We start from the raw sequence: 11,632 nt of genomic DNA on the forward strand, positions 1-11,632 counted from the left end.
TCAGTAAGAGAAAAGTTTGATTTAAGTAGTTGTATTAGTAAGTTGTTAAATAAAGACTATTAAGTGGTTAAGAATTTGAGTAGTTTTCCAAATCTTTTCAGGAAGTCTGCCAACTTTTTCTAAGTTATCTTTTTCAAGCCTCACACTCTGTCTTAAAGGGAACGTATACGAACCACCTTAGTGCCTCAAAGCACCCTTCAAACTGCTCCCATAATTTGGGGGGCCATTCATCCCTGGTAACCTTATCAAAACACGGCACTTAGGCACCTCAATCCCCTCTGTCACAGATGGAGGAGCTGGCTGGCTGTGTTGGAGGTAGCAGGCTGGACCATACTAACAGCTGATGTGGTGTGCACACTCCGCACTGAGGCACAAGGAGAAGGAATGCACCTCCTGAGAAACCGTTCCTCCTGGAGCTAACCCTGGGGAATTGCAGCTCCGGCCCAAATTCCAATGCAGGCACAGTTTGTTCCAGAAAAGGAAATACAGGGTTCAGGATTCCCAGCCTTCAAAATTTGGCTTTACTAAATGTCCCATAAACAAGAGCTGTATGAATAATGGATTTCACAGATGTTTATGAATTGTGAAAAATCACAAACAAAACAAACCAGAAACCAATTTTTTTCCTAAATTTTCAGTGAATCACAAAATCAAACTAACTCTTAAACATTTCTGTTTGTTTTTTTAAACCAAATGAAAGGAAATTTTAAAACAAAATATTATTTCAAACCAAAAAATCAAAATGTTTTGTTTAAAAAATATTGAAATGAAAAGTTTTAATTTTGAAGGATTTTTTTCTTTCAATTTGTTTTGGTTTGATTTGTTTGTTTGTTTGTTTGTTTGTTTGTTTGTTTGTTTGTTTGTTTGTTTGTTTGTTTGTTTGGTCAAAGCAATTTGGCAAAATGATCATGAATTAGCAGAATGTTACAGTGCCACTGAAAAATGCACTGAATCTCCATTTTTATCTGAAAAACAAATTGGCCAAAAATTTTACTCGACTCTACCATAAACTCTAATTAGAATGAAAAAGGAATTAATGGCAATGGGTTTGGAAGATGGAAGAACCTTCATATTATAAGGCTTGACGTTTTCAGCTAACAAGTTGTAGGTTAAAACTCATTTAAATGGCTAACGAGAATACCTGAGCCTCAAGGACAATGGCTAGTGTAAACATCCGATGGCTCAGGAAGCCAGATGTCCTATTAGTGATTCTAATTCCAATGAGAACAGCACATTTGCTTTTAGAATTTCTGTCTCACCTGCCACCTATCTGTAAGGATCCCCCCCCTTCTTCCTCCACCCTACCCCCACTCTGAGTATAGCCCTAGCATCCTTGATGTAAGTAGAGTGATTAAAGTGTCTCTGCGTGTATGTAACAACCATTATCACTGTTGTTCTCTCTGGATGGGACAATGTCTGTATTTGTAAGTGAATAGATGAAGAATTTAAAACGTACTATGTAATCGATAAGAAAGCGTATATAATTGACCACTGTAACACCATGAAGTTGAAGCTGATTTATCAGACTTCCTGGTATCGTGAATAAACCTCTTCAGTATTGTCTGTGCTGCCTGATTCTTGGAGAAAGAATCCTTCGTGCTTTACAATATTAAGGAAAGGTGTATCCCACTACTTCAGTGAATGCCATTCAAAAGTAAGATCAAGACTGCAGAGGATATATGTAAGAGTAATCTTTAGCACAGGTATTACTAACTCAGCAAGGGAAAGCTTCTCTTCAGCTCTGCTGGAGAGCTATTGTTTTTATAGGATGCTGATGACAGTCTCTTACAAAGCTGTGGGGAAAAATTCCCCACCGCCACAACCTATGAAAAATCATGGTTTTGTGGACACGTGAAAAGCTCCTTTTTTTCTTTTTTTTTTAATTCCCTCAATTTTTTTGCAGAGAAATCAAAGCTTTTCCAGACAGAAAATGAACTCTTTCATATAAAAATACTCAAAAATAAAAAATTGGTTGTATTGTACAACTCCTGTCATTTTGAGACTTGGATAAGGAATTGTACACAAAACCTACTTTGGGCACAGCACAGGATTTTGTAAACCAGTGGCTAAATTCAGTCAGTTAGTCTGGTTAAGACACAACATAAGAGCAAAAAGATGGCTTTCCATTTCTTGTTATAACCCAGATATTATATTATTGATTCAGAGAGAAAATATGCTGAGCCTAAAAGAAGCCCTAGGGACAGTTTATGTGATGGAATATGTACACAGTTCAAGAGCTATAGCAGATGCTGCTCTTACCAATGGGAAAAAATGTTAGAGAGACAAGATGGGTGAGGTAATATCTTTTATTGGAGCAATTTCTGTTGGTGAGAGAGGCAAGCTCTTGAGCCATACAGAGTTCTTCTTCAGGTCTGGGAAAGGTACTCCCAGCATTGCAGCAAAATACAAGGTGGAACAGATTGTTTAACATAAATACTTAGCACATATTCTAAAGAGCTATTCAACATAGAATGGCCTATTAACACCTCTGCAATCATAGGACAAAAAGAGGGGATTAGTGGGCTATAGTTTATTGTAATAAACCATAAATCCAGTGTCTTTGTTCATTCCCTGATTTTTAATGTCAAGCAGAGTAATGATTTAAGTTCTGAGGCTTTTCTTTTGAAAGTGTTGTATAGGTTTCCTTTCAGGATGAGGACTGATAGGTCATATGTGGGGGTGATTGCTTTGTAAAAAGTGTTCACCCACAGGTGATAAGGTGTTTTTGTCTTTTCTCATTTTCCTATGGGGTTTCACTAGACCCTCTAACCACTACGTACAACTCTAAATATGTTAAACAGCTCCACAGACAGACTTCAGAGAATCTAAGGAACCATTTACTGCATCTCTCATACTCCAGAAGGGACTATCTAAAAAAAGAAACCATGACATGCTTCCACACACTGAAGGAAAAAACCCAGGAAAATTACCAGGAAATCATGCAAAAAATAGACTCATAGACTCTAAGGTCAAAAGGGACCAATATGATCATCTAGTCTGATCTCCTGCATAATGCAGGCCACAGAACCTCACACATCCACTATTGTAATAGACCCCTACCCTATGACTGAGTTATTAAAGTCCTCAAATCATGGTTTAAAGACTTTAAGGTACAGAGAATCCACCAGCAAGTGAGCTGTGCCCCATGCTACAGAGGAAGATGAAAAAACAACTATCAAAAAAACCCCAGTGATAGCCATCCAATAAAAAAAATATATATATGGAACCAACTACAACTACTCCACAACTCACAGATCACCACCTCTGAGAGAAACCATGGCACCAGTACCCTCCACATGGACACTACATAACATCCGTACATCATCAATTTGTCAAGAGTACCTGTCACTGGAGCTGAATTATCTGTACCATCTAAGGGACTGAACTTCTGCCTCACCACAGAACCTGATACCATACTAACATATGAAGAACTAGAAGAATTGTTCCTCTGTCTCCACCTCAAATAATTCTTTCACAACAATGACAACACAGCTTACACTTACCATGCCCCCACTGAGAATCATAAGAAAAAAGAATCATCTGACTTGACACCAAAAGTGGACAAAACCACACTCTTGATCATTACATTGATTGCTTCAGCAAAATAATTGACTGTGAAATCCTTAACAAATATCACATCCTTCATAATCTCTCCAACGCCAAGAGGACAGTCATTCAGGGTCTGAAATCTAACCACCAGAAAGTGATCAAATCAGGGGGCACCTTTGTAGTCCTCAACTGTGATGGCTATGTTGATGAGGCCAAGAACAGCACTTTGACACCATCTACTATAAAGAACTCAAAGAAGACCCTACACCACAATTTATTCAGGAAAAATAGGATATAAGCATATCGTTCCCCAGACAACTATAAGGGAAACTTCACAAACTTATCCCCCACGAACCCACCTGAAGGACCTTCTGCATACTTCTCAAGATACACAAACAAGGGGACCTAGGCAAATCTATCATATCTGGCCACAGCGCTCTTACTGAAGGAAAATCAGGACTCATAGAAACCATCCTCAAACCCCTCACCACACAAAGGGCCAGCTTCCTCCAGGACACAACTGACTGCCTCCACAAACTCTGCAATATTAACAGGCTTCCTCAGAACACCATCCTGATCACCATAGATGTCATTTCCCTATACACCAACATCCCTCACAAAGATGGCATAGCTGCCTACCTCAAACTCCATTTCATCCTCACCCATAACAATTATACATTCAGCAACAAACACTTGTCCAAACAATGTGCACAGCCATGGATACTAGGATGGCTCCCCAATATGCCAAGCTCTTCATGGGCTACCTTGAAGAAAAATTTCTGGACAAATGCATCATAAAACCAATGATATATATGAGACACATCAATAATATTTTCATCCTCTGGGTAGATGATTTAAACTCTGTCAAGTTGTAACCCACTAACACCCTCTTTTTGTCCTATGACTATAGAGGTGTTAATAGGCCACTCTACACTGAATGGTCCTTTACAATATGTGTTAATTATTTATGCTAAACCATCTGTTCCACCTTGCATTTTGCTGTGATGCTGGGAGTGCCTTTCCCAGACCTAAAGAAGAGCTTTGTGTGACTCGAAAGCTTGTTTCTCTCACAAACAGAAATTGGTCCAATAAAAGATATTACCTCATCCACCTTCTCTCTCTCTAATATCCTGGGACCGACAAAGCTCCAACTACAATGTATATAGGAAAAATGTTATTGATTTTGCTAAAAACAGTATGAAGACGTCTGGGCACTGAGAATTACGAAAGAATACAGCCCACTGGTATTGAGATATGGGTCAGGGAAGAGTGAGGTCTGAAGTATGTGAAGAGCAAGTATGTGTAGCTGGACAGGTTACAGTCAGGCTTATAACACCTAAAGATATGTATAGAAGAGATAGAAGAGCACCTTCACAGCCTCTTGGCATCTTGTTCACTCAACTCTGCAACATGGATATTTATCCTTCTTTGTCTCTGTGTGTGGAGGACAGTAGGGAAAGAAGGAAATTATACGAAAAAGGTGATTCCCCAAGTGTGTATGTGTGTGTGCACACATCGTAGGGATGAGATAATAAGAGAGAGTACTGAGGAGGAGGAGAGGCTGTTTTTATTGGGGAGGGAATGTTGGCGCATGAGCATGTTGACTTTCTGGGGCAGCTTATGTAAATTCTAACTGGATTGGGGCTTTCGGGGAGCTAGTGTGTCTGTGTGTGGCTGGAGAGAGAGCAGGAACCTTCACAAGTGAGTGGATTCTGAGGAACTCCTCATGTATTTGGGCAGTTGCTTGATGTTGAGGAGAAAGCTGCAGTGTATGTGGTGATTTTGTGAGTGGTGAAGAAGTGTATGTGGGAATGTGTGTTGAGGGAGACATGGGAATGTGGGTGACAGAAGATAAAAAGTGGGGAGCATATAGAGTGATACATAGATTTCAAGGCCAGAAAGGACCATTGCCTTCATCTATACCTCCAGTATTTCACAGACCATAGAAATTCCCTAAAATAACTCTTTTTGAATGACAGCATATCTGTTTTTAAAAAATCCAATTTTTATTTAACAATTGCCAATGATAAAGAATCCACTGCAACCCTTGCTTGGTAAATTGTTCCAATCATTAATTACCCCCACTGTTAAAAAAAGTGTGCCTTATTTCCAGTCAGAATTTGTCTAGCTTCGGCTTCCAGACATTAGATCATGTAATGTTTTTCTCTGCTGGACTGAAGAGCCCATTATCAAATATCTGTGCTCCATGTAAGTACTTATAGAGTGTGACCAAGTCACCCCTTAACCTTCTCTTTGTTAAACTACATAGATTGAGCTCATTTAGTCTATCACTATAAGGCATGTTTTCTAATCCTTTAATCATTCTCAAGGCACTTCTTTGAACTCTGTCCAATTTATCCACATCCTTGAACTGAGCACCTCAGAACTGGACACAGTATTCCAGCTGCTGTTGCACCAGTGGGAATGGGGTACATGAGAGAGACAGAGGCAGGGAGTGATAAAGTGAGTGAAAAGAGATGCTGAAAACTCAGGGGAAGGAGGAAGAGAGCACAACGTAAGGAAAGAGAGCTGGAGGAAGGGAAACACAATTATTTCACAATGTAGAGAAATCATATTGCTGTGGGAAATAGTCTGGAAAAAAAAGGAAAAAATAATAAGATACATAGTAGAAGAAAGAAAAAATAAAGTATTAAGAGAAAGACAGGGGAGACAACTCTTTCCAACCCTAATTTTTGATGATTCTATATTTCGAAAAGGTTTTGTTAATAGAGCAAAATGATGCAAAAAATAACCAAATTTTAAAAGTTTTCTAAAAGATGGGTTGAAATGTACTGTGAGTCAGAAGTTTGCTGGAGCCAGATATGAGGTTATCCCGACTCTGTCTGACCTATTCTGTCTTTATGTTGATCAAAATTGACTATCTTGGGCCCCTGCTGATTTTTTTTTCCGTGTATACATCTATGCTTTCAGTGGGGCTTTTTTGGGTATAAGGTGAGAGCAGAATTTGGTCCGGTAATGCACTGTGCAGCATTACTAATAAAACTATGGTGAAGTTTGTTTCTTGCATTTTAAGAGGAAATTTTTTATAGGAACAGTCACCTCAAGGAAGCAAACGTGTGCACACACTGTTAAAACACAAACACCTGCACACAGTGTGGATAAGTGTGGACACCTGCTTACAGAGGTGTTAGTGCTCAAAAATGTGTGATTAATTGATCATGTGCACAGCATTGTCTATCCACAAATGAAGGCCACTTTTTGAAAATCTGACCTAATATAATTGCAATGTAACTAGTGTATAGGCTTGAGTCCCATCTTCTGCCCCTCATCATCTCCCTTTTGACTCACAGTGAGAAGTTGGATACAACAAAATCCTCATTTTTGTTTTCTTTGAAAGAGAATTTCTACACTGGATTAACTTTGGCTGCTGAAAGAGCCTATTTACAGCTGTTCAGAGCAGCATCTGGACAATTTAGCTGGATTACTGATGTTTGAGGCTGTGTATGCCAGATGGTGGCCAGATTTAAACAATTAGCAGACTCTCTTATCCTGTGCCTCACTTTGCTCTGTGTATATTCTGTGCATCATGGTAACATGACTCAAAACAGTACTTTTATAGTCTAAAATAGCAGTATTGTCAGGTAAACCAAAACAGTGCTTTCTAGCTTTGTCTTAACTGGAACTTGTGTTTTGTTGTGGTTAGCCTGTCTGTTAAAATAAATCTGTAGTACTCAATCTGTTTCACTCATTGATTATTAAGTCCTAAACCTGCCTTTCTTACTCTGGAAAAACTGCTATTTTAAGTCAATGGGAGGTTTGCCTAAATAATGAGGGCAAGATTGGGCTTCACTCTGCCTGTAAGTGATGTTTTTACTGAATATGAACATGAGAGAGAGCAAGGTATGAAAAACAAACAATTTAATTAAATTTTTATTTTTTCTTTTAAAATATACAGTAGTAAGCCGAAGCAGTGTTTTCTCCGAAGACACAGTAAGGCTCATGATCCTAAGGAACCAAAGCAACCTCAACCCATAATGGCTTACCAGTGACATCTCTCACAAACCAAATAAAAGACAAAAAAAACCAGTTTAATTATTTCCATTCATGGCCCAGGCTAGGCTGATCTGTACTTAATATCTGGCCTAGTTCTTAGAGTCTGGAAAACAAATAGCAGGCCCAGGCCTTTTATAGATTTTTAGAACATGCAGTAATTGGGTTGGGGCTTGGGGTCAAGAGATGCAAAACTACAGATTTTTTTGTATACGAGGGTTTGAAAATCTTACCCCTCCCGCATCTTAAAATGTGCATGGACCCATTCATAACATCTTATTAAAATATTCACTTTACATTGATTGTTTCTCTTTCAGTGAACATTAATATTTTGTATTACAAAGTCTACACTGCAGTGAAACAGCCCCACAGCCTAAGCCCCACGAGCCTGAGTCAGCTGGCACAGGCCAGACGTGGGTTTTTAATTGCATTGTAGACAGACCCTTACTCCTGTCTGCCCAGACCCAAGGTCCAAGATATCTTGCACAGTGGTGTAAAGGGGGCTCTCATACCCTCCTTACTTGCCTCAGCAAATGTATACCCCAATGTAACCCCTACCATGGGTTGATTTTTTAGGGCCAGATTCTGTTAACCTTCTCACCCTGAAAAAAGCCTGGTTCCTTAAATTATCACATTGGTTTCAGTGGGATTACTCATGGAATATGATACTACTCGCCATGAGTGAGGGTTCCAGAGTTGGCCCTTTACAAATTGCCAGAGTATATTCAGCAAGCCCCAGGTACTCATCTGCCTTCATGGGCAGATGAAAATGTGATTGTGACAATTGTGCTAACTGTTCTGTGTCCAGAGTGTGTTCATCTCAATGGCCACTTGTGTATCTAAATGAAAATGTAGTTTTGTTTTTTGACTAGAGAGATTTGAGCTTGCTATCATCTGTATCTAGAAGTCAAAAGTGGTAGTGGGCAGGGGGAAATTAGCAAGGGGCTTTGAACAAGTGGATCAAGGGTAGTGAAATTTGTTCTTCATGAGAAAAAGAAATGACAAGTACCACAGGAAATATATAAATTCCTCAGGAGCCTTGCTGAGGGTTAGTGAGCCTCTCTGCTTTCACCTTTACACATGGAAATAAAAGGGCCTATCTGTTTCAATTGGAGTTTTATAGGTATGTTTTACAGTATTGAATGAATTACCTGACCCCTTGTTGGTGGATGAGGAGGCAGATACTTCCATGTCTGAATGTGCTTCAATTTCATGATCAGCCTTTTGGCCAAACTTCAGCAGTGACTACAATCACTGAATACTAAAAGGGACATAAATTGGCAGAAAAACACAGTGTAATAGACTTGCTCATATTATGCTCAAGGGGACTCCAGGGACCAGCCAATCCATCCAAGAAGAAGAGCGTGAACTAGATGGGGCCCAGGAAGATTAATCACCACTGTGATGCAGATTTAGTGCATTAGGTGAAAAGATAAATGTGTAAAATGTTGTGTCAAAACCCATGGTGTGGCCCGTACGGTAATTCAGGGTCAGTAATTGAACTTCACTCTAATTATCCTGGGGAGATAATATTAACTTATAGTCAAGTGTGAAAGAGAGAGTCCATAATTCATCACTTGATGGGGCTGCTCATTGCATTGTGTTATTGAAATATGATGGCTCCATTTTTATCCTGTCATAATGACAACTGATGTGCTTATTTTCTTTCTCTGTGCCTCGAGGGGATGATGAAATAGTAAGCAAACATTCTTTCTTGTGAAAGAGCAGCTCTTCATCACACTGGCTTCAGCTCCGTAAAAGCACTAACAAAACTCAGAAACAATTTCCAAAACCTGCTCCAGACACCTCCCCTTGCAATCTAGGTGTTCACACCCTTTTTTTTTCATCAGCTGATATTTCTCCTTCTCCAAAGATATCAGAACTCTCTGTATTTATTTCTCCTTTTCTTAATTTCTTAAATTCCCTTTCCATTTGTAATTTCTTAAGAAATAAACTTCCAGAGTAATTTAGTTGTTGCAGTTTAACTTTTTGAAGTCCATCAAATACTGACTAGGTCAGTCTTTTTCTTTAGTGTTTAAGTCTGAGGACAAATTTAAATGTATCAGAGGTTTTTTTTGTTTGTTTGTTTGTTTGTTTTTGTTTTTTTGTTTTTGACATATAGCTATACAAACTCATTGACCTGAATTGTAAAAGGACTCAAAATCAGTGTCTGAGTTCAAATGCTAAAAGTTCTAAATTCTAAAAGTACTTTGCAGAAACTATATTCATGTCAGTGAACTGTTAGCTTTTTACAAATATATTTTCTCTAAGTGGAGAACTAAGAAATGGATTATACCTTTGGTCATGGTGAATTTCAACTGAAAATCTAGTTCATTGGAACAGTTCATATGACATAAAAAAGTCATAGGATATTTCTTTTGTACTCTTGACTGGCTGATCCTATCCCATTTGATCAGAAAAGTCAGCACAGTTCCCCAGAAGCCATTTCCACCTGGTGCTCATCACTGTGTGATTGTATATAACTCCAGTGAGCACTGGCCTCATATGTTCTGACCTTTTGTGATTTCCTCAGTTAGGTGATGTATTGGGGCCTTACTGGGAACTCTCTTATTATTTTATATTTTGGTTCCCATAAAGTATTATATCCCAATTTTATAAGGGACAATTGCCTTGAAATCTGAAGACCTACTTACTGTAATCAACAGAAAAACTCTCATTGATTTCAATGGACTTAGGAACAAGAACCAAGGGTTTTTTTAGCTCCCAAAGAAGTAGATGAAACCTGAATTCATTCCAATGTGAACCTTTATGGACTTCAGGGCCTATGAACCAGTCTAAATTATATCTCACACAGAAATATATGAACCTCTTTAGAAATGAACTTGAAAGGTTTTGAAGAGCTGTACTTGGGATATCATTTTTGCAGCTTAGTGATGGGGGAAGAGGAATGAACAGGCACAAGTGCAAGGCACAAGAATTGAAACTGGATGGATGTAGGACAGATGGAACATTTAGGATCCCTGAATGCAGATGCAGTAAGAATAGCATAGAGAAATATGGGCTCAAAAAAGAAAAAGAACGGATAAATAAGCATAAGAACAAACAAAAAAAGAATATTTATGTTGTCAGGACTATGTAATGTGCAATGAATATGCATCATATGCATATGATACCACCATAACACAGGTTAGATTTGATTAGGAATAGGAGAGGCCAGGTCTAGACAAGATTCAGACATAGCTAAGTACAATATATTATTATTTAATATGAACGTGTAGACACATTCAGAGGGATCTTAATTACTTATCTCCATTCCTACATAACAATAAAGCAGTTCTCAGCAACAGCTCATGCTGAAACTGCAGTGATGCAGGTGGGCACTTTTTCCTGGAGAGTTTTCACCATGTTTTTCTCTTCTTATGGATGACATAACTGAGCCTCACAGCACTGCTGAATGAGAAGGTCACAATGACATGGCAACACAGTGAGGACGTTCCCACCAGCAAGGCACTGAAGTAAAGAAAATTCACATTGATAAAGTATGTCTGTAGGGGAGGCTGAAACTACTGAAAAGGCCACTACTGTGGAGAGACTCTTTCTGCTAGGGTTCTACATGGCTGAGCCCTGACAATATAGTGCTGTATGGAAGCTTACACAAAGAGGATACTCCTGGTCAGTGACAGGGCATTTCTAAGGGCTTGTCTACCCTTGAAATGCTACAGCAGCAGAGCTGCACCACTATCACTACACCACTGTAGCATTTCAGTGTAGAAACTATCAACACTGACGGAAGGGGTTCTCCCACTGGTGTAGGTAATCCACCTCCCTTAGAGGCTGTATCTAGGTCAACAGAAGAATTCTCCCATCAACCTAGCTCTGTCTACACTTGGGGTTAGGTTGAATAACCATGCCACTCAGAAGTGTGGATTTTTCACTTCCTTGAGCAATGTAGGTAAGCCAACTTAATTTTCTAGTGTAAACCAGACCTAAGACACTGAGGCTAAAAGGGAATATAAAGCAAATAGGTACAGCTACACAGCATGAAGAAAATCCAGAGAAGCTGGAAAAGACTAACTAACAAGAAAGAGAGAAAGAAAGAAAGAAAAGTGTT

The sequence above is a fragment of the Emydura macquarii genome, unplaced genomic scaffold (assembly GCF_026122565.2).
Source record: "Emydura macquarii macquarii isolate MOO-44397 ecotype Brisbane River unplaced genomic scaffold, CSIRO-AGI_Emac_v2 contig_1827, whole genome shotgun sequence".
Taxonomy (NCBI): domain Eukaryota; kingdom Metazoa; phylum Chordata; order Testudines; family Chelidae; genus Emydura; species Emydura macquarii.